This window comes from Vanellus vanellus (genome assembly GCF_965231255.1).
Source record: "Vanellus vanellus genome assembly, chromosome: 4".
Taxonomy (NCBI): Eukaryota; Metazoa; Chordata; class Aves; order Charadriiformes; family Charadriidae; genus Vanellus; species Vanellus vanellus.
In genome coordinates, this window is record NC_138909.1 from 33,630,198 (window position 1) to 33,653,071 (window position 22,874).

The window sequence follows — 22,874 nt, forward strand, 5'->3', positions numbered from 1 at the left end:
CTGTCAGTTTTTTCAAGTAATGGCCAGAAACGCCAGCCAGCCTAAATATTTGTGACTGTACCTATTCTGGGACAACAGCAGCAAGGAAGTCTGAATGAAACGGGTTCATAATGCAACCTGTTCAATGAAGCGAAACATCCAAGTATGTGTTAATATGCTGTTTGAACGAAGCCTTTCAGTAAAAACACGTTAGCAATTGCACGTTTCCTACAACTCTCTGAACTCTGAAGTTATGAGTTCACCTGATATTAACTGCTTATAGTGACTGAAGTCCTCTGGGTTCACCTTGAGCAACTTGGAAGTCTCAGTACTGCAACATATGAAATGATCAAATCAATTCAGCTGCAATGAATACCCCCTCTGCAGCATAACTACACAAATATTGCTGTTCTTTTTGTGTCACTTTCTATGAGGAATCTCCACAAAGATGTATATTGACAACAGAAGAATCAATGCCAGAAGAAAATAAAAGAGCTCACTACTCATCAAATGAATGTTTTTTTACAATAAACACTCTCTTTTCTCTTAGAGCACAAAACCTACCTATTACATGGTTAAAAAGTCACTAATTAAAAAAAAAAAAAAACAAACAAAAAAAACCCCAACAACAAAACCCCAAAACTCCAAAACAAACCCCACCCCACCCAACCCCAGAGGCTACTCATGGTTGGCAACGTTTTCCCTAGACAAAGCAGGTAATTCTCTTACACGAACTTTGAAAATGAACATATCTCTTTTTCTCACCAAAGAAATGAGACTGATACCTCCAAATATTTCAGAGCACTACCCAGAATAAAAACCACAGTCTTAAATTACAGGCTGTACTGAAGTCTTAGTTATTACCACATAAAAAATGTTCAACTGATCTCACAAGTGCTCTGAAAGATAATTCCTTGTCAATACATGATGGCATAATACCACTGATACACAAGATTGCCCAGAGACAAAAAAAACCCAAACTTGCTGGATCACTACCACATTCTCCTGTAAGTGCAGGATATGTTTCTTTCATAAACAGAGCAAATATTAAAACAGGAATCCATGCTCTGATATGATAGCTTTCACTTGTATCACGTAGCACTTCACTGGCTGAATGTGTCAATGAAAGGCTGCAGTGACTCGCGTGCTGCTACTCGGAGTTCAGTAGTGAGTTCACTAAAGGCTGCATCGGATCTATTACTTTCCTATGCAAAGTCACTCAAACGGTCCTAAAAAAAAATATTCAATTCAATATAATGACAATGTCTCCAGATATCATGGTGCCACCATATTCTGAAACATGTAGACTTCTACCAGACTTCACGTCCTTTCGCCAAAGTTTCAGTTTTGGTGCAAGACACTTATTCACTAACACCTTCTTGATCACCGGATTTTACTGTGTGCGCTCAACCATTCTGAGCACAAACATCTCAAAAGTCCTTGCACGACTGAAGACCTATATCTAGCTCTCCAGTACCTCCTCATTACCACGATATGATCCATGGCCCATCTGGCACAATGTGCTCTAGGCAATCCTGCTTTAGCAGGGGAGTTGGGCTAGATGATCTCTAGAAGTCCCTTCCAACTCTGAAAACTCCGTGATTCTGTGATAATTATTGCCTCTTCCAACTGCATTTAGAAAGCAGCTTGTAACAGCTGATTTTACCACGCATCTCCCTACTCAACTCTTCACTAATGTCCCACCACTTATTTTTCCATAAATGCCCGAGATGCCTGCTGTAGCTTTCTTCATTTCAGGCCATACAAATTCACTCATTTTGGTTTTAAGATTTTTACCATTTTGAGAGAAAAACCTGCTTTTAGTCACATCACCTGTTTTTGTAGGAGCTGATTCAACGGGACTTTGTTAGTTAGGATAGCTCTGCCCTGTTTTCTACCTGAGATTCATATACCGCCTTTTAGCCTTCATTCCATTTCCCATTTAAAAAAACATTTCCCATTTAAAATTTTAAGTGCTGAGACCATTTCTACTTGTGTAGAAAACATCCATCCTTCAACCTCATTTTGACAAGTTGAAGAAATGATCATTTGAATACAGAGAGGCGGAGAGTTTGATACTTCGGAAGAATAATCACCTGTGTAAATATAAATGAAAAATTGTAGTCAAAGTAGTAGTATTAAAGAGGAAGACCAAGGCTTTAAAGCAAAACTCAAGAAGAACAGGAATTCTTTTTCCTTTTAGAACGATGGGATTAGAAAATGCTAAAAAAACCCAAGCAAACTAAAAGCCCCACTACTTTTCACAAGCAATTGTTTACAACTTAATCTCTTTTATAGCATTATCCAACTTTAATAACAGCCAACATTCAGCCTTTACAACCCCTCTGATGAAAAACTGCTTATCATTTGTGTCTTTTTCCTTTATTAGATTTCAGATTGCAATGTGTTTTACCTTAAACAAAGAAACAAGAAAAAATATTTTGCTCCTATGGTGGCCTGAAATACCGCAAGGCCTTCACACAACTCCAAAATATTTAAAGCTATGTGCAATCGAAGATGATAGCACAGCAATCACACATATTTATTCTCTTTTTTTTTTTTTTTTTGAAAGCTATGGCAGGCATGAACAAAATTGTTAAAAGAAAATAGCCTCAAGAGCAAATGTGGCTCTGTAGTCTACAGATATATTAATATAAATATGTTCCTCCTCCAAATATCTTCCAAACTGAAGTTATAGCCCAATAAGGAAGACATATTTCCATCTTAATGTTACCAGTAAATATTTTACTAGCAGTCTCTTGGCACATTTTCAACTCTGAATCAACATTTACATGCATTTTTCAGCAATCTGCTTCCACATATAAGTGAAAGAGCCTAAAACACACTTTCACACCACAGTTTGGATTGCAATCTCGTAAGGCCAAACTATACACACTACGTTAGATCTAGATACAATCAGGCAAGGCAGTAACAGTATTTCTGGGTACCTACAGTCCCTTATGTGAGAGCAATAACATAATTGTTTCAATTGGATAATCCAACTAAAGTTTCTGTATAGCTACCTTGCATTTGTTAATTGGATGCTTCCTTACAACTATCTTACTAGCAACAAGCAGTTGCTCAAATTGCTTAGGTAGAAAATGCTTATAAAACTGAATTCCTGCAAGCCTCAACATCTGCTGAAATACTGTTCTTCCACTTAAAAAAAAAATATTTTGTAAACATAATAAAAAACTATGAAATAGGAACATTTCTCATTTGCGGACATCTCATTCACACTGGTGACGTTATGTTACATTAATTTCTTAATCACTTTATGACCTGTCTGATTCTTTACCCTCCCAGGGGACTAGACTTAAGAGAACTCGCATTTAGCTATCCCTGTCTTCAAGGTTGTACAAGTTGTTTTAAAGCCACCCTGCTTTTGTCATTGAAGTCTTTCATGAACATGGTCTTACGGGCCTCTTAGGCGCTATTGCCTATGACATCTTTCATTTAGAGCATATTAACTGTACTCACTTCAGTAAAGGTGTTTCTATTTTAGGCCTGTGCGTTGGAAATTGAGACTGAAACTGCCGGGCAGCCTCAGCACTTAGTCAACTTCAACCCCTCTCTCGTTCTCGTCAGCCCCCTGTTCCCGCCAAAAGCCGCCCTTCTGCTGACAACCTGATCCAGGCAGATACCACGTATTTAGGTTCTCTTACTTGCGCTACTTTCTCTACAAATGGCCACTCATTGTCTGCTTGTACCTGGTTCACCACTATGATATCCCGTTCTGCAAAGTGATGTTCAGCCATTGTTCGGAAGATCCCATTAAAAACAACAACAACAAAAAAGGAATTAATTGCATTATATAGCAAGTCAATTTGACATATATTTTAAGGACAATTAGAAGATTCCTATGCGATAAACTGTCACATAGGTTAAACAGTGCGTCCCAGATGAATAAAAGACACACCGTTTAAGTTTGCTTAATGTTGGAGAAATACTTTTCGCTGATAGTACGTTTAGTACAGGACTGCAGATGGCTTAAAGAGCACTCTCAGAGTGCATTAACTTTCCAAGCGGGGTGGATGCCGTTTCTGATGTGAAGCATTTGGCTGGAAGCAACCCCTGTGGGTGAGTCTGATATTGTTCAGGAATACACACGGTGATTCTGAGACGTGGCTGCGCAGGGGATTTTTGAAGACTGGTCTTATTTACTCCTAAGTTACTCTCTGCTTCAGCCATAGGGAAAATTCTTCATTAGATTCAAAGGGAGACAAAAAGGCAAATGATTCTGTTTGTTAAGTTAATTCTTTCAGCTTCTGTTGCTTCTGCCTATCCAAGTCTCTGCCTTAATATATATATACACATACAGAAAGTGTGTTCGGAACATACAAGTAACACTTCAAAAAATACATACAGTGTATATGTGTACTCATCCTGTTGACTGAGTACCACAGAATCAGCACCATTCTGTTTGGAAGACACCTCAGCTGGTCACGTAGTTCCCCTCCCGCCCAAAACCAGGTATCAACAATGACTTCCGACTTAATCACCCCTAAATTAAAAATACAATATAGAGAAGGGCAGACACCATTGGATTGTTATATCTCGATCAGAATATAACACTGCAGTAAATGTTTGCATAAAGTTAAACTGAATGCCTAGGGATTCACATTCCAATTTTCATTTAGAGTCAGAACCTAATGCTGGAGCACACATTTACTGCTACTTTTTCAGCTCATATTTCCACTAGAGCTCATTTATTTCTAAAAAAACCAAAACCTTCTGTGCTTTCATAAAAAGCAGTATTAATGCTAAAAAAAATAAATCCAATGAACAATGAATGTGTGAAATTTAGACTTTTCTCCCTATTGCAAACTGCAAGTCTATTCACATGCTTAGAAAGTGCAGATCTGCAACATTTGCTTAGCTACATTAAATAAATACTTCCACAGTTCTGTACACTATTTCCTGTAATGGTCTATGTTTGAAATATCCCAGTAAGGCAAACTAATTTACTTATTCTTAAGGGATGAATATGAAGTTTGTACAAATCACCACGAATGAGAACCTGCAAAACCCTGCAGGTTTTGATGTGATTACATTACAGGTCTGACCAAAAGTCACTGGAAATCTTTCACATCCCAAAGTACTTTCTTCTTGTGCAAGTTTACATACCGTATGGAGCTCTCTCTCTATATATATATATTAGTTTTCTACACAAAGTCAGGCACTCTGAGTCCTCAAGCTGTATGAGAAGATTTTTAAAAGTTCTTGCGTAATTGAGTTAGTTTTAAATTTATCTGCCACAAATAATATAAGTAGAGAACATGAATAACATGATAACACAAATAACACTAGCAGAATTTTTAGGTGATGTTTTGCTTAATTAAACTAACTTGATGGCTCAATCGGGAGAACAAGGATTATAGTTAAAAAATACGTATCTTTAAAAAAAGAAATCACACGATTATACACAAGAAAAAGGTGACTGACTGTCAAGGAAAAAAAAGGAATGGTTATTAGAAGATGTAGTTTTCATCGAGAAAAAATTTCAAGTCAGTATGAAAGCAATTGCCATCAAATCAATGCTTGATGGCCCTCATGAAACCATGTTAGTACTCCTGGACATAACTAGTAAATGCTTACATTACCAAAAACATTATTGTCCTTGCTCAATAGAAAAATCAAAAATTGATTTGACACAAGCTCTCCTCTGACACCCCAGAGCTGAAGCAAACTGTTATTTGAGAAAGATTTTGCTGCTGAGATCTATATTAATTTGTATCACCTTCACTTATTTATTTTTTTTTTAAGACTGTTGATTCAGCTTTGCTTCAAAACCAAATTAAAATATAAATAAAACATATACCATACAAGAAGAGGGACATGATTCTGGATACATCTCATTTTGATTTTTATTTTAGAGGCAGTGTGACAAGCTGTCAGAATTTAATTTCAAACTGCCGGGTAGCAAATGTCTTAATTTCTCAGCTTCTGAAGACAGATATCTTTCCCGTCTATTCTCTTCTCTTCAAAAGAAAAATCTTTTTTTTTTTTTTTTGTTTTCAATATAGGTACATAGAAGTATCTTGGAAGTTGAACCTTACAAATAATATTGAAAAAAAAATCCAACAGGCAAATTAAAACCAGAAAAATTTTTTATGATTCCCACATCTAAGCCATAGTCTGATTGATGAGTTCATGTTTTGATACACTTCTTTCAGTATCTGAGCTTCTGAATTGATACAATAAGACACGATTCTTTATCGAACCGATGGTCAGTCATGGATGTTTACTATTAGATCTAGCTTTGCTAACTGTTTCTTGTCTTTGTTGTCATGTAGTTATATGTTTATATATATTTATGAGATAATTTGACCTATGCCCACCTGACCAATATAGTATTTCACCTTTTTTGGCATGCAATACAGGCTACCCATCATGTTTTTACAGAAGCCTTTTAGCATAGCGTTTCAGGAGCATCTTAGCTGTTTAAGGAGTTTATTGGAAAAAACCAACACAGCTGCAGGGAATTATTCTATTACTAATCTCTCTGGTGCTATTACTACCTGAATATTTCTGTTGCTACTTGATTTTATACTTTCTTCAGTGGTGAGGGCTGGCACACCTTCCAGAATTGCTCTTTATTCCATTTAGTCCTGTCCCTTCCTCAAAATTCACCTAGAGATAATCAAACACTATTTTTTCCAACGGGTATGCCAAAGTGCTTTCAAAACAAATGAACACCTTGTAATCACATAAAACGTTCTGAATGCAGCTCAGTCCCTTGCCTTTGTTTTTTATCAGATGCCCTGACATCTTGTTAATGCACATTTCCCAAAGAATGCAATGCTGCATGCCTCACACAAAGGGCATGTGGCAGAACAAAACCTAATTTGGCTCCAAACATTTCTTCCTTCCCACACTCTGCAACTGACCTAATATTTTTATGCAGTCCCAATATTACAACTTGATGCATTAAAATTCATTACTATAATTAGATTTACTAGCAGTGCGTACGCCATAATGAATTCCAACTTTTTACTGAATGGACAGTAGGCTACAAGGGAAAAAACACTAAGTAGCTTCAGCGATCTACCTCAAACCAGGACACACAGAGAAAACTAGAGGTGAGGGGAGTGGGGACAAAAATGAGGAAACAGAAAAAATTGAGACACCTGGGCAGAAAGTTGATGGACTAAACGTCTGCTTCTCTCATTAGAACTAATAAAAATGCCAGAGCCAAGATTATCTCAGCTACAACATACGGGTGGCACTAGCAGCTGTGTGGAAGTTACTTCTCATAAACACAGCTCCAAACATGACTACAAACAAGGCAGGTGACATTTCTACTTTGAACGCCAAAGTGCTGAAGACATTTTTGGGTTTAGGTTTGGGGATCTTTGAAATTCTCATTTGATTAGAGCTGATTCACAGCAACATCTAAGGCAGCTTTGTGCAGCTGGAGATAGGGTCAAGCTGTGTCTAGTCTTCTAATTGAATCTTTGTAACTTCCCAAAGCAGGGATGTAGCTCTACTACAAAACAGATGAGATTAGATATGAAAAGAGAGTTAACGATGGGAAAGGGGGTTATTAAACACAGTCAAATTGAAACCTGTACGACAAGGCAAGATACTACCAGGAGCCTTTTGGTGAGGAAAGTGTTAGTTAGACACATAGATACACATGGAATTTGACAGCGTACCAAAGTTTTCAGAAGTGCCACAAAAATGTGGCAAACGAACATATGTTTGTTTCCTGTATCACTGATGAAAGTCACCTTGACTTTTCCTTTTTATTCTGGGGTGGGTTTTTGTTTCTTTTTTACATAGCCTTGAGGCTAAAGAAAGAAAACTAGCTACTAAGAACGAATGGTGACAGACAAAACTGTCCTAGAGTGATGTAAAGATAATGATGAACACGGGTTTCCAAAATGTTTCCCCCCTCCCTTTAAAGAATGTCTACTATAGTAAGAAGGAGGTATTACATGCAGCAGCTTGTCGGGGGGTTGAGGGCAAGTTTTTTCTGTCTCCCAATTTAACAAACATTTACATTGACATTTAAAGGGAAAACAAAGGGAAAAGCCTCTCCTTTAACTTTGAATATGCTTTGTCCATTAGAACCCAAAAGTTTCTCCTAACAGTACCAACAGGGTCTTCCCATCACAGAACGCGTACCTCTGCGTACTTGTCGGAGTATGCATCTCATTAAAACAAGAGTTTAACTATTATAAGCAAAGAAACAAAAAAATTATAACTGCAAAAGCTATCGTAAAGCTGCCAAGGCATGACTAACAATAACTAAAGTCACATTCAGAAATCAAATCCTCATTTACAGATCATCCACTGCCCAAATGATACACCTCCAAATAGAGATGCCATCTTTATAGGATTGCTTTTCTGAAGTGAAAGCCATATGACTAAAATAGTTCATTTTCTACCCACTAAGAATCACACTCGAGAACAAAAAATTATTAGCAATTTTATGGCACACAGCTCTTGAGCATTTTGACACACAACCACATAATTAACTTGCAGTGAAAAGAGGCACAGCTCTAAATGTACTTGAGTAACTTAAAATCTTTGTGAACGCACACGAGTGAAACTTCTCGATGTGGCTCATGTACTCAAGCCTACAAAAACAGAATATTCTTTTTCTCCAGCAGGATATATAGTGCACACTCACACTGCCACTGTGCCTTCCTCAGTCAGACATATAGTGGGGAAATATTTCACACTATCCTTGCTTTGAGAAGCTCTTCAACTCTTTGTCAGAAACTCAAAAAGTTTCTAACAGAGAAAAGGCAGCGGATGGATAGTGAAGAGAAAACACCCGTCAAGGAATCATAGTTAATCTTAAGCAACCCTCCTCTCCCTTCACATGGTGCCTACAGTCACAAAAGGCAGGGTGGATGGGAAGGCCATCTAAAACGTAGAGCTAGGGAAAGCAAGGAGATTTGAAACTGCTGTTCATTTTCAAAGTCTACTAACCTCCAGGACTTCAAAATCTTCACAAAATCCAGGTCAGGGAGAGAAGAAAAAAAATGAAGAATTTTGCACAGCAAGCTCTACCTTTCAAAGGTCAAGAAGGGAATAAGGTGCTCACAGTATGAAAATCCTCCAGTTTGCAGCATGTCAGTGGAGCTCCATCCTACTGTGAAGCAGATGCAAAGAGGCACTCAAAGGAAAACCTAAATTGCCCAGAAAACAAAAGTTACGTTGTACAGGGAGGTAACTTCAATGACCCAATCCCCAACAAATAGTCACCGCAGGAACCAAAGGAAAAAGCACAAGACACGTCAAGGAAAGACAAGTTCAAAGGTTTTGGAGATCAGCAAAAAACACATCACCCACCCAGATATATGCAACAACATACTCGCAATAGGAGAGGAAATCAAGTAGTTTGAAAAGGAAAACCACATAAGCTGTTTGACCCTGCAGCAACTGATACAGTCAAAATAGAAAAGAAGATTGAGAATTGAAGGACTGCAGCTCAGAATTTCAGCAATTTCCTGTTTGCTTGTGCTTTACTAACATGTATGAGGCCACCGAGGTCTTGCTTGTGCTCCCAGAGAGAACTTGGTTTGTGCCCAGGGCCACAGAGGTGGAAGGTTAATGTACCAACTCTGAGCACCAGCTCACCATTTCCACACAAACCTTCACATGTCTCATTTGAATAGCTTTGTGTCTAGCTGAGCTACTGCTAGTTAAAACGTGCCAAAACCAATTAGTGAATAAAGATGCTGCTATAGCAACAGCATCTAATTTTCCAATTAGTAATAATTGCTGAAACACCTGCCATAAAACATAAATACATTTGGATTGGGGGTCTCTGAAACAAACTTTGCTTTAAAGTTGGTTGTTTTTTTTTTTAATTGACCTTTATCATGATAATGAAAGAGAAGAAAGTGCCAGTTCTCTTTTTCCTGCTATCAAATGCAATAGAAACAGACAAAGTATTATTTATTTTTAAGGGAGTCCAAAGAATGTGTCCTAAAGTCTTAAACTAATTAACTACGCTGTGCTTAGAGAGTCCCAGGCAAGAAAAATTCCAGATGGCTGTCAGTTACAATGAGGAGCAGTGCAATGAATGCAATATTGAAATACTACCTGTGAGATGCAAATGCTCTGATTCGCAGAGGAAAAGACAAAGCATACAGTAGCACTACAGTAAACAATCGTGGGACCAGGCAAGGTAGAAACGACCATATTCATCCTAGACGTGTTCTGAACTCTGAACATATGTTTTTTACATGTAATTTTGAGTATGTATGTACTGTCCAGTTCCAGCCACAAATGGAAATGGGACTCACATTTGCTCTGTGTCGCACCTAGAGTGTTTTTAGCACCCTCTGGTAGCAGCCACTATCCAGCCACACGTTGGAGTGTGTAAGAGTCAGTAAGCTGATGTTTATTTCCACTCTTGGACAGCAGCAGTGGATGAGAGTGTAAATTCCCACAGTCTTCATGTACTTGTTCTGTACTTCAAACATTTACCCTTGCTCGTCCCCCATGTAGCAGGGACTATATAGCTTTCTAGCACTTCTCAAAGATTATTTGGAAAATAATACCTTGTTTTCCCCCCTTTTGGATAGGATGCCTCTGATTACATAGACTTACCTGTGATCACCCCCCTAAGTACGTTGTTATACACGATGAATTTAGAATCATGTGAGTAATGCGATGGAAACACATGGTAATAACACACTGATGTCTGCAAACAATTTAAGTATGGGCAACATGCAACCCTTGAGGAAAGACGAGAAAAGTGTGTCTGTGTGGGTACTGTTTCTTAAACAATAGCTGTGCCACAACTTTTTTTTTTTTAAGAACACTAAAACCCAGAGCAAACTCTATGATCAAGTGCTTACAGGTTTCAAATAGGGAGAGAAGAAAGCGTGCTATTTTCTCCTCTGTAGTGAAATGATTGATCATACAACAGCAGAGCATTTCATATTGGTTAGCATTGTGGATTGTAAAAGATCAGCCACACATCAGTTCCCTGCTTGTAAGATCCTAAAATCACACATAAGGATTCCCATTTAAGCAGCTTCAGAAATCCTAGTCGGAGCGAACATAAGCAGTTAATCAGAAAGGCAGGTTTCACAACAAATGTGATAAATTCCCAAATGGTCAAGCCCAGCAGCACTTCTTGAAACAGCAGCAGCATTAACCGCAGCAAACAGATGTTGTTGTTTCACAAAAAAAAGTTTTAACAAACACTTGAAGACATGGCTCAAAAATAATGTTTCTATATCTCAACAGAATTTTGACTTGTTTGTTATTTGAACAGAAAAGGACTAGAACAATGGTAAAGACAAATTTATACTTTTAGTGATGTACACCGCTCACTGCATCTACATTTGTAAACTGGCTATGCCATCTGTTGGGACCAACAGAAACAATTTCTGTGTTTTTTTTTTTCCTGGGGGTTTTTAGCTTATCGAAAATAAGCTGCTTTTTGTTGTTTTGGAAAAAAAAAAAAAAGAACATAACAGAATAATTCAACACTTTGAATTCAAGTATTTGACATGGAAAAATCAGTTACTAAGCAGACAATCAAGTGCAAGAAAAACTAGTGGCATTTTAATACTCTATTTTTGCCAATGACCTAATTAACTTTTTACAAAAGTGTCCTCTAAGTTACATACTAGTGTATTGAGCTTCAGAGTTTCAATAACGTGTTAACTTCAATAATTTATATAAAACCAAGGTCCTTGCCCAGTTATTATTCCTGAACTCCAAAGGGACATCTTTGGATAGAGGGACTTATCTAAAAATTACTATTTCATTAAGCAATTCACTTTCAGTTCACCTTTGAAAGGTGATGTCTCAGTGACAAACACATTTTGAGAGAAAAAAGTTTGTGATAAAGGCTCTTCCAGCATTATTAATTACACCCACGCTCTGAATGTTTGAAAATAAGATATGCTTCCTTTATATGCTTAAACCATATTAAGGCACATAAGATGCCACCGAAGCTATCAGAAAATGTACTGTTGAAAGGCATGCAAAATTGTATCAAGAATGAAGAAAAGCCTTAATGGTTCTATTAAACAGCACGAGTTTATCTTTTTTTTTTTTTTTTCCTGATTTATTTCAGCTTCTGCAGAACCAGCTTTTCATACTGATGCCACTTCCCAGGACATCTATGAGCCAAAATAACCTGTAGATTAAAAACAAACAAACAAACAAACAAACAAGAAACCCAAACAAAACAGCCAACTAACTAAAACCATCCTATTTGTTATTACACAGCAAACAGAATCCTCTCCACTGTAATCCTAATTTATGACCAGCTTTTCATAGAAGGCCTTCCTCCTGCATTTCTATATTAGGTAGGAAACCAAGTACGCTTGAAATGCCAGCAGAACTCCTTCAACTCAAGTTTTCTGGTAGTTTTAAATATAATTGTATTTATGAGATTATTTTTGGTCATAAAAAAACAGAAATGTTTTCAGAACCTTCACACTGGCACAGGACATAAGCCCACTCGCTTTTAAGCACCAGTAATCTTATTGACACTGATAAAATTACTCATTCTTTGAAAATTAAGTGATTAAGCATATTCTTAATTTTTTTCCTGTGCCAGACCTCTAAGTAATAGGCTTAACACACTGCACAGGCTGCACATAGCTTTTATGTGATGAAGTATGTTTTACAACAAACCGAAAAGTCAAGTATACTGTGGATCTCTGGGGTTTTTTGAGCATGTTAGTCTTTCAGGGGGACAATTATGAATCCTGCTCTCTGGAAATGCCCAGGCTAGCATGAGAATTAAAGGAGGTAGAAGATATGCAATTACTTCACAGAAGGACAGATCTACAAAGAATCAACGACGGGCTACACTGCAGGGAATGAGCAGAGTTAAGATTTGTATTGTGAATTAAGATTTAATGAATCCCCGGGCAAGTTTTATCAAAGAAACCAAAGAAAAGGGGGGAAAAAAAAAAAAAAAAAAAGAAGACTGCTTGATCATGGATTAGCTAAATGAAAATGCTATGTATGTTAAAAGTAAAATCCATCCAAGTCAGAGTGACCTTGAACATTGAGATATAGCACTAATCATCAGGAGGTAAAATACTCTGTTATTTCAACGTAATGATGACTTGACTGCCATGAAAACAAAACTACGTTGTAAAAGCATTTCAAAATCACAGTGGCATATTTGTAACACTCATTTTCTGAAAATAAGAGATTGCAAAATTTGTTTTTTCTTTATAGAAAGGTTAAAAAAGGGAACAGCCTTTTATAACAACTAAAATAATCAGGTAAGTGTATAAATTTTTTACTAGAAGAACATCCATCTCTCTTTTTTTCCTTATATCCCTCCCAGAGACAGTAATCTAAACTTAGATGGGCACCACATCACATCCAATACACAAATATAACTATCAAACACAATTATCTAAATGATGGTAAGAGTTCACTGCACAAAGTGATTTTTTCCTTTGACAGCTACGCTAAGGAACTGTTTTTGAGGAGAGAGCAAATAGAGTTTATGGACTGATGCAAATATATTATAGGCATAAAGTGGTTATTTGGATAAACATTTCAATCAGTCCGTCACAAAAGTAGTTCCATTTCCTATTTCCAACTGATGATAATTTTAAATGTAATTGATGGTAAATTATTTGTGGAGCTGGGAATTAGAGCTTTCAAAATCATAAGTTTGAGGACATTTTTCAACAGTTTTTATTCTATATCAGATATAAACTGCCACAAAGAACAGTGGGAAATGTTCTGTTCCCAACAAATTGAACTCGTCCCTGCAAGATATAATCGTAGCCCCAATCTCAAGTACCAAAATTGCTCATTAAGAATGCAGCTACTAAGGAGAAAAGCGTGATCCAATGTCTTCTGAAAGAGCTCATTGAACATTGCACATTCCATAAAATAACAGCAACAGTGGCAATTTTATTCTCTTTAAGAGACTCAATGTTCTCCTGTGAAATTGCAGGACAGAAAGTTCTCTAAGGGAAGGTAAAGAATTTCAAAAGACTCAATTCCTGTAACTAGGGTCATAGTCAAAGGTGAGGCCAGAGACATAAACCTGATGAGAAGAATTATAGCTCATCCCCGTGACACGATGGAACCCATAAGAGTATATCAGGCTGTGCTCGGGCCCAGACTAGCCCGAGGAGGCTACAGGGACCCCTTCTGTCCCCCAGCAAGAATTGTTAAGTGGCAACCTCTATGATATCCTCGGTGCCAGCAAGAACTTAAGGCTGCAGAAACATTTTCAGAAACAAAGTATTTTGTAGTTTTAAGGGTGGATCTCTCAGGACCTCTCACAAACTATTACAGAAAAGTAGATTTTTCAAAAGCATGATTTAAGTAACAGAATAGTCAGCCTTCACTTTTTCTCCCTCAGAGTTTATTTTTTCTTTAGAAATGAGACCCTAAGGGATTAACTCCCTTATGCATTGTGCAATTATAAAAATTTAACATTATTGAAGCTACTTTTCTGTTGTAATAAACACTGTATTACTAGACGGTAGTATAATAACTGCAGTTACAGTAACCAGAAAATAGCAAAGCACTCAAAACTCCTATCTACAAATAGGATTAAAAAAAAAGTGGAAAAGAAAGTGGCCATCCTCATAATTTCATGTAAAGCACTACTGTCAGACTAAATCTCTTAGATTCTATATTTTGTTTTCCTTCACCTGCATTTACTTGAAATAGTTGAAAAAAATGCTCATTTTTATTTGCTATGAGAGACATGGGCCAATAAGTTAAGACTCCAAAATTCCCAGTGAGATATGGCCTACTAAGAATAGTAAAGAAATGGCCTAACCTCTTCCCTAAAATGATACTATCTCAGTAACCAGAATATACTTATGTTCCTCCTCTATTCAGGACACATATTTACTGGCAGATAAAAATATAATTCTACTCATTCAATGCTAGAAAAATACTTTTTGAGGCAGTCTTCAAAAATCAAGGAATACTTCTGCATGAACAGAGGCAGTAAGTAGTGGCCCTGATCTAAGTCATTTGGCTTTCAGCTTCACCTTCCGCTTTCTCCTTCTCTTCGTAATGTAGCTGCTAGCAGCTGCCATTTATTCCAACAAACTTTTGGGAATGTATATATCGTTCCTGCCCGTCAACATAAAAACTCATTAGAGACAAACAAGGTAGAAGAAATTCCAAGCAGCATGAGAGAAATTCTGACCCACTGATGTCAACAGCACAACTTCTGTTTCTGCCTGACCAGCACATCGTCTCCACAGGCTCCCCCAGGGAGAGGTAAAGTGGTCTAATGGTTTCATCTCAAGTCAGAAAACATGCAAAACTGCCAGATTTCAGGTATGACCCTGAGCAAACCACACAGCTGCTCTCAATTTCCTCATTTGCAACATGCAGATAATAAAACAGGCAAATGAAGGCTGCCATAAAAATAACTAAGCGCGATTATTGATTTTTGCTTTATAAAAGGCAACAGTACAAACCCCAAATTAAGAACATTGTAGTCCAATGCCAGTAAGCAGGAGAACCTGGGAGGAACGTGATTGTCTACTTTTTTATAATTATTGATTTTTATAGGGTACATATCACTTTATTACCTTGACACTCTTTAAATATGGAGCTTCATAAGCAATTAACAAACCAAATACAAGAACAAATGGACCTTATATAAATGCCAGTAGCAGATCTGCTTTAAAGGACAAAAATGAACGAAATGCTATTAAGCAGGCTAAATGTCAGGTTCCTAAGTGCTTACACTTAATTAGAGGAAGACTTTGTTTTAGTAACATATTCTTAATCTAAGAAAGTTCATAGTTAATTTTATACCTGCAAGGAACAATCTCCATGGATTTCTAAATTCTGTAAGTATGAAAAAATGAAGGAGGCTTTTTTCAGGTACATCCTATTGGGGAGATCTGTGAAGAACAGCTAGGCATCCTCCCATATATATCAAACTTCGAAACTGCTTTCGGAGCTTCTCCTAAAAGCAAATACAGCTTGGTAGTTAGTAGTTTGCCTCCAGGACTTCAATCCTGCAAGCTCCACACAGAAGCTCCAACTGCTCTGTCCCTCCATTAGAGAGGTCTGCCTGTACAGGCAAGTCCTTATTTGCAGCTGCAAAGACTATCCTAGAAAATACAGCCTAAAACCAGTGGTCATGTTTTTGATTTGTAACCCTCCCGTGGTTCTTTTCTTTCATTTGTTTGCTGGCAATAATAAAGATACTTAGCTCTTAAACAGTGAAAGGCTGCACAGAAGTCTGAAAATACGTAGCAAATCTCTCGCAGGATCTCTCCACTCCACCCCACCCCACCAACAGGACGCTGCTGATCAAAGGGCTCGTCTTTGTGCCACTGACATGGGTGACCTGGTCCACCAGTTTGTGTTGCCTGTATAACTTCTGGCAACATCGCCAGACAAAAGGATATTCTTCACAGAGCAATACTGTTTACGGCACATCGCCTTCTTATCCTTTACCTACATGAAGTTCATTATTTACGCGAGTAGAAGACTGGTGATGGTGAATTGTGTTTTCCCAGAGACTCCTCTAACCAGCTACGAGAAGAAACCTCGCAGCTGTCTGGTCTTCTCTCTCACAGGACTGCCATTATTAAGGACAGTAAAGGATAGGGGAAACCTCTGAAGATTGCCAAAGCAACTGTTAAAGGGGGAAAAGAGAAAAAACAAACTAATCAACAGATATTTTTTTTTGCATGGAAACTAAGGTATAAATCCACAAAATAATTTATTTTATGACAGATTATTTTTAAAAAGTCTGCTGCAATTTGCTCCTAGCTCCACCCTGTTCCAGCCTCTCACCACTCCCTGCACTGCATCATTTAAATCATGGGTGTGAATTGCCACTGTAGCTGAGACAGGACTCAGTAAGGAGCAGAGAGGCCAGAACCTTTTAGACCAGCTTTTTCAAAAAAGAAATCACGATGCTGCTACATACTGGAAAATATGAAACACTATGGCAAAACATCAGAAAGGTTGCTGTAACTACCATACCCGTCATAAAAAATATCAGCAACACTGACATGTTGTATCTCTCCCTGGCAAACCAAGCATCAACAGTGTTTGCCACCTCATGGACAAACTGTAAAATACAGACAGTGTGTATTCGTGACTGGCAGCATCTGAAAGCAGGATAAGAGGCTTTCAGATGAAAATTTGTTCTCTTCAGATGAACAGGATTTGCAGTCTTGCACAACTGTAGTGAATATTGACAACAGCTACCTGTACATGGATCTAGCATTTTCAAATCCCTTGTAAATAGAGGAAAATTGCATCTTCCGAAATACACTTGTTTGTTTCAAAGGACAAGGTAGAGTTAATAAGAAATCAGAAAAAGAAAAAAAAAAGAAGAGGGACCGTTATCTAGCTTTCTGAATCAAAGATGTTTCTAACGCGGAATCTAGAGAGCAAGTTTACTTGCATACAGCTCAACAAAAGTAGAAATCTTCCATACTAATGCAGAAACTCATTTTCACATACTCAACACCACAGTTCATCACAAACCATGTTTATTGGAGAAACTAACATGTATTATTATTGAATACCATGACAGAGCATGCAATGAGAGTTCCTTTCCTTCATCTCCCATCAATGTTTAGTGGTGTTTTTTTCCTTTCCGTGCATCATTTGTGATGTATCAACCAACCAGCTCCAAATTCCCTACCCTTTTCCTAAAAAGTTCCCAAACCTGACCTCCTGCTTCTCAATCCAGTCACTGCGGCTGCATAGAAAATGCATCTTCAACCTCTTGCTTTTCTTCTCAGCTGGTGATGAGATTATTTGAAAAACCCATTGCTATGCTGGGAATTTCTGCCATTTGTCTTATAGGAGGTGTTAACGTTAAAGGCCAAGCTTAGCAATTTGAATGCTAGTGCTGTTAAACTACTAGGTGAAATACAAAGACTCAACCCGAGTCATTAATATTTCATTATTCAGAAAAGGATTAGACTAATTTATTTTTTAATCTCAGGACCAATGTAGAATAACAATCAACAATAGATTCAACAATATACCAATAAACCTCACATTTTCAGGAAGACAAACTAGATGGATTCATTAGTCTGCCTTATCTAGGGTTCTGCTCTCAAAAACTTATGTCTCATTTTGTACAATATTAAAGTAGCATTTTGATTTGTATAAAAACTGGAGTAAGAGAATTAAGGGTAAATGAATGTAAACTGACAACTGTACTCTATAACATAAATTAGTTGGAGCTGCTAACTTCTTACTTGTAAAACCTTTTACTGAGTACAGCAGTTCTACTTCCCATAATCAATGGTTGGAGAAGAGAGTCAGGCACTGAAGTCAAGTCCGGTTAGGTACTGCCCCAGGCAGAGTAACTCTACTTACCAAAGACTGAATGAAAACATCCAATTTAGAGTGCAAACTGTCTGTCTATAATGCATGTTAAAAACTTAAACAAATCTCAAATCAATAAAACTTAAAGCAAATTTTAAATCAAAACTCTGCAGATCTTTTCACCTTATTCTATATTTTGGTAGTTCATTGCACCTGGTGATAGCATTCTCTTTAGGGGGTTTCAGCAGTTTGGAGATGGTTAGTGTGCCGGATGACTGACTCTCCAAGAGATTGTGGTTTCAGTTCTTCCTCAGATTCAGATGTGCAGAAGTTGTATTTCTTTTTTTTTTTTTTAAATGAGTAATTAATAAATACCAGAGCATGTCCCTTCTTGTTAAACTCATAACACTGGATATTACATTTAGACCTTTCCTGCAGTATTTCTTCATAGAGCACAATGCATTGCAACTCAGTGATGTATCTTCCAGCTTAAAAGAAAAAACAAGGACAAAATCATGGCAAGAGTGGCATCTTGTTTTTAAGTACAGTGTTTAAACACTCCATGAAGGAGGGGAGAAGTGTAAAAACACTCCATGAAGGAGGGGAGACTGCATAATATTAGAACAAAAGCATTTATGAGGATTCAGAACATCAGTCTGCTTCAGTGCTCCCCAGAATAGACTAAACACAGAATTTAATTTGTAGCAAGATGGTAGAATTTATATGCCTCCGATAAATCAATTCTCTCATCCTTCTATATAAAAGAGAAAAATCAAGAGAGTAAACATGATGTCTTTTATACTCATTACCTTAAAAGCCAGTCTTACAAAACCTATCAAGAAGGAAGGTGAATCAAATTCAAGACCTCTCACCAAATGTAGCTTACCAAATTGAACAAAACACCTGCAAGCAAACAAGTCTGCAGACTGGCTCTAATGGGAGCCGTAAGTAGACAATTGCTCTTTTCCTCCTTAGTTTTACTCATTTAAGGCCAACTTATTGATGTTGATACAGAAACTCCCATAGAAACTCCAGTTCCAAACAGAGCCAAACTATTGGTTATTAATCTTACTTTCCTCTGTATTTTCCCACTTCCTTCAGATATCCCGTGAACCGTCTCATTAAAAGACAAAATGAAACCAGACTAGATTTACATAAATTAGCGCAATTTCTGAGTATTTTTTTCTTTCTGAGAAAGAATTCAAGAGGCTGGCTGGCTTTTGTGCCATGAATAATCGTACTTTGCTTCCTGCAACTGACTGGCTTGGGACAATGAAACCTAGGAAACACTTTATAGCAAAAATAGGATAGATCATTCTTCCTGCAGCACTAACGATTGCAGGGTATTTTCCCAGTCTATTAGAACTACTGATTATATTATTTTTTTTTCCAGTTGAAAAAGACAGGTGGGAAAAAATATCTTGATAAAAATCTCCATAATCAAACCAAATTAATCTGGACAGCACTTTTTCCAAGTGGGTTGCCAGCACATTAGCAAAAAATAGAAAAAAGAAGATCACAGTCAAAAGCCATCATCCTGTATTGGAAGCAGTCAGAAATAACTGTCCTCCAATCCCATTTTGCAAAGAAATCCACATGAAATGCTTTCTCATGTACTGAAAAAACAGTAATACCAGGACTGAAGTATTTGCTTCCTTTCTGTTTCTAAAACTCTCTGACACACTCTGCAGGTCACAAGGCGTCATGTCATCGTGTTACATTCTCAGTGGAACAGGGGAAAGCGTATCAGGACATAAGGGAAGGTAAGGTAGAATGTAAAAAGCCTCCTTGAAAGGTGAACAGAAAATAATAATAATAATAAAAAAGTAAACTGCAAAAAAATTCAGCAGGTACAATTCAGGAGTTTGTTCTTCAAAGATCAAACATCCTGCTTGCACAGGAATTTTAAAAGTTTTAAAAGTTTACTCAAATATGTTATCTTACTGCCAGATTAGGATAATGCCTTTTCCATAGTCGTGTCTCTCTCCTTGCCTCGGAGAAGCACCAGGACGGCGAGCGAGCCAGAGGCGAGGCAGGGGGAGCAGTGCAGTGCGGGCACAAAGGCACTCAGTAGAGCACAAGAAGGTTTGCAAGAGGAAAGAGGGCAGGAAGGAGATTCTCCAACTGCAAAGCTCACTGACCGCATCCCGGCAGCTTGGGGAACTGCTCCTGCGAAAACACTAACAGCCAGCCACTGCATCTCACGACCCCTGCAATTAGACTGGCACTGTTCTTCATAAAGAGCAATTCCTTTTATGCCACCACAGCTTCCTGGTGCTCCTTCACCTCTTTTGCTGGCTGTACAGTATCAGAAATTGGATAAAGAGTCCCTTGTTTTGCCAAGTATGTCACTGGTGTCCACTCCCCTGTGATCAAACCAGCTGGAAAAGGAGGGAACACACTGACGTGTGGCACAACACCGTACACGTGATTTAAAGGTTCGAGTAACAGGTAGAGTGAGCAGAGACAGTGAATCAAACTCCAACATGTCTTGAAGCTTACATTGGAGAAGAGAAAATAGATAGCAAATTTAACCACGTGTGGAGGGAGAGGGGAAGTGAGCCTCAAGAAGCAGCCACAACATTCAAAATAATTTTAAACATTTCTGCAATATCCACAAAGCCTAGAATAACCTCTCCATGTAATTTCCAATCCTAGTCAGCACACTGTAGGTGCTGCTAGAGTAAATCATAGAATACCAGGTTGGAAGGGACCTCAAGAATCATCTGGTCCAGTCTTTCTTGGCAAAAGCACGGTCTAGACAAGATAGCCCAGCACCCTAACCAGCTGAATCTTAAAAGTAGCCAATGTTGGGGAATCCTCCACTTCCCTGGGGAGAACATGCCAGTGGCCGATCGCTCTCATTGTAAAAAATTTTCCTCTTGTGTCCAATCAGAATCTCCCGGGGAGTAACTCGTACCCTTTACCCCTTGTCTTTTCCATGTGACTCCCTGTAAAAAGGGAGTCTCCATCTTCTTTGTAGCCACCCTTGAAATACTGGAACGTGGTATAAGGTCTCCCCCTAAGCCTCATTTTCTCAGTGTTGAACAAACCCAGCTCTCTCAGCCTTTCCTCATATGGCAGGCTTCCCAGATAATCTTTGTGGCCCTTCTCTGGACCTTCACCAGCTACAGGTACTCTCGCATGTAGGTGCCAATTTTAAGACCACAGGCTACACCTCTGAAGCTGCCACTGCTTCTTTCTTGAGATGAGCTCTCTCAACCATGACAACTGGTTCCTTGCATTATCTGTAAATGTTCTCTTCATACAAGTGCTGTCTGTTCTGCGTCCCAACAGAAGCGACTCCCCAGGAACAGGGAACAAAGAAGTTAAAATATTTTCAACTTTTTTAGTAGTAACGGAAAAAAAATTCCAAGGGTTTATTTTACATTTCTACCTTACCCGGCCCCTGGAGAAGTAAGCTCTGCTACCAGCAGCAGTGCTGCTTAAAACTTAAGAGCTCTTAAACTGAATGATCATGTTTTACAGGCATGGGTGGTAACTACTGATTGACCATTACAGATTTGCATTTCAGAAGTACAAATTTCAAAATATGCATAACCAATTATAAATGCAATTTATAAACATTTATTTTGGCATGGTATTTTCTAGCTATGAGAATTGCTCTTCCCGTTAAAAAATATCTTGATGAGACCTGCTAAACAGTGTCTTCCCCCAATGATTTCAGTCAAGATACCAGATAGAAAAATTGGCATAAAAACAGCAGGCAAAAGGTACCCTTATGCTGCAGGATTCCTTGTTAAAAACTCTTTTGATACCTATACTTCTCCCAGAAATGAAATTTTGGGCATGATGTATCACTTACAATTTCATAGATTAGTTTATTGTGGGAGAATCATGGAGGCTGGTTAAAAAAATAAGATTGATATAATGGAAAGTTTGATTCAGGCAAATATTGGGATTGCTACTGCTGCATTAGACAGTCAAGATGGATGGCTGGATAAGGAAGTACCGAAAAAAACGCAGAAGGGCTTTATAAGAAGCCAGCCAAACATTAATGCTGAAATAACGAAATCTAAATCCTGCTCAATTACTTGAAAGGATAGAAAACTTATCATTATGGAAACAAGATAAATCTAAATAATAAAGATATATTAAAATGCAGGAAAGCCGTCTTGGTTTAATTCTTCTTCCAACACTGACAGTTTTATGATGTATATGTAATCAAAATACTTTTTAAAAAAAAATATTGGGTTATTTGATTTGAAACAACAGATCACATTCAAGTCTTGTCAAAATATTTCTTCTTCCCTCCAAGTCCATGAAGTCTACGTTTTGTGAATATATATGCAACAAAAATTTTACTTTTTCCAAAATGAAAGAAATGAGCTTTTGGTAATCAAATTGTATAACAACTGAAGTAAGTACTTACACAGAAGCTTTTCAGGATATCGTATTTAACATATATTATGCAGCTAGCCTAAGTAGACTGATTAGTTAGGCTGACAATCATTTAAGTAGGGATGAGCTAAACAACTCTGTGATTATATTCTCTAATAAACACACCTTTTTGGTTGGGTTTGGGGTTGTAGTTTTTGTTTGGTTGGTTGGTTTTTGTTTTGTTTCAGCCAGCCTTTAATATTAACTTCTGAATGCTGAACTCCTCCAGAGAAATCTTTACAGAAGCAAGCAAG

The 22,874-nt window shown here is 37.7% G+C and overlaps 1 protein-coding gene across 1 annotated transcript in view; it reads right to left on the reverse strand.

Annotated features, from left to right (window-relative positions):
• Positions 1-22,874, reverse strand: part of CCSER1 (coiled-coil serine rich protein 1) — a gene marked incomplete at its 3' end in the record, with an annotated part of 718,149 nt that overhangs the window by 152,480 nt on the left and 542,795 nt on the right. The gene's annotated exons all lie outside the window — the stretch shown is intronic.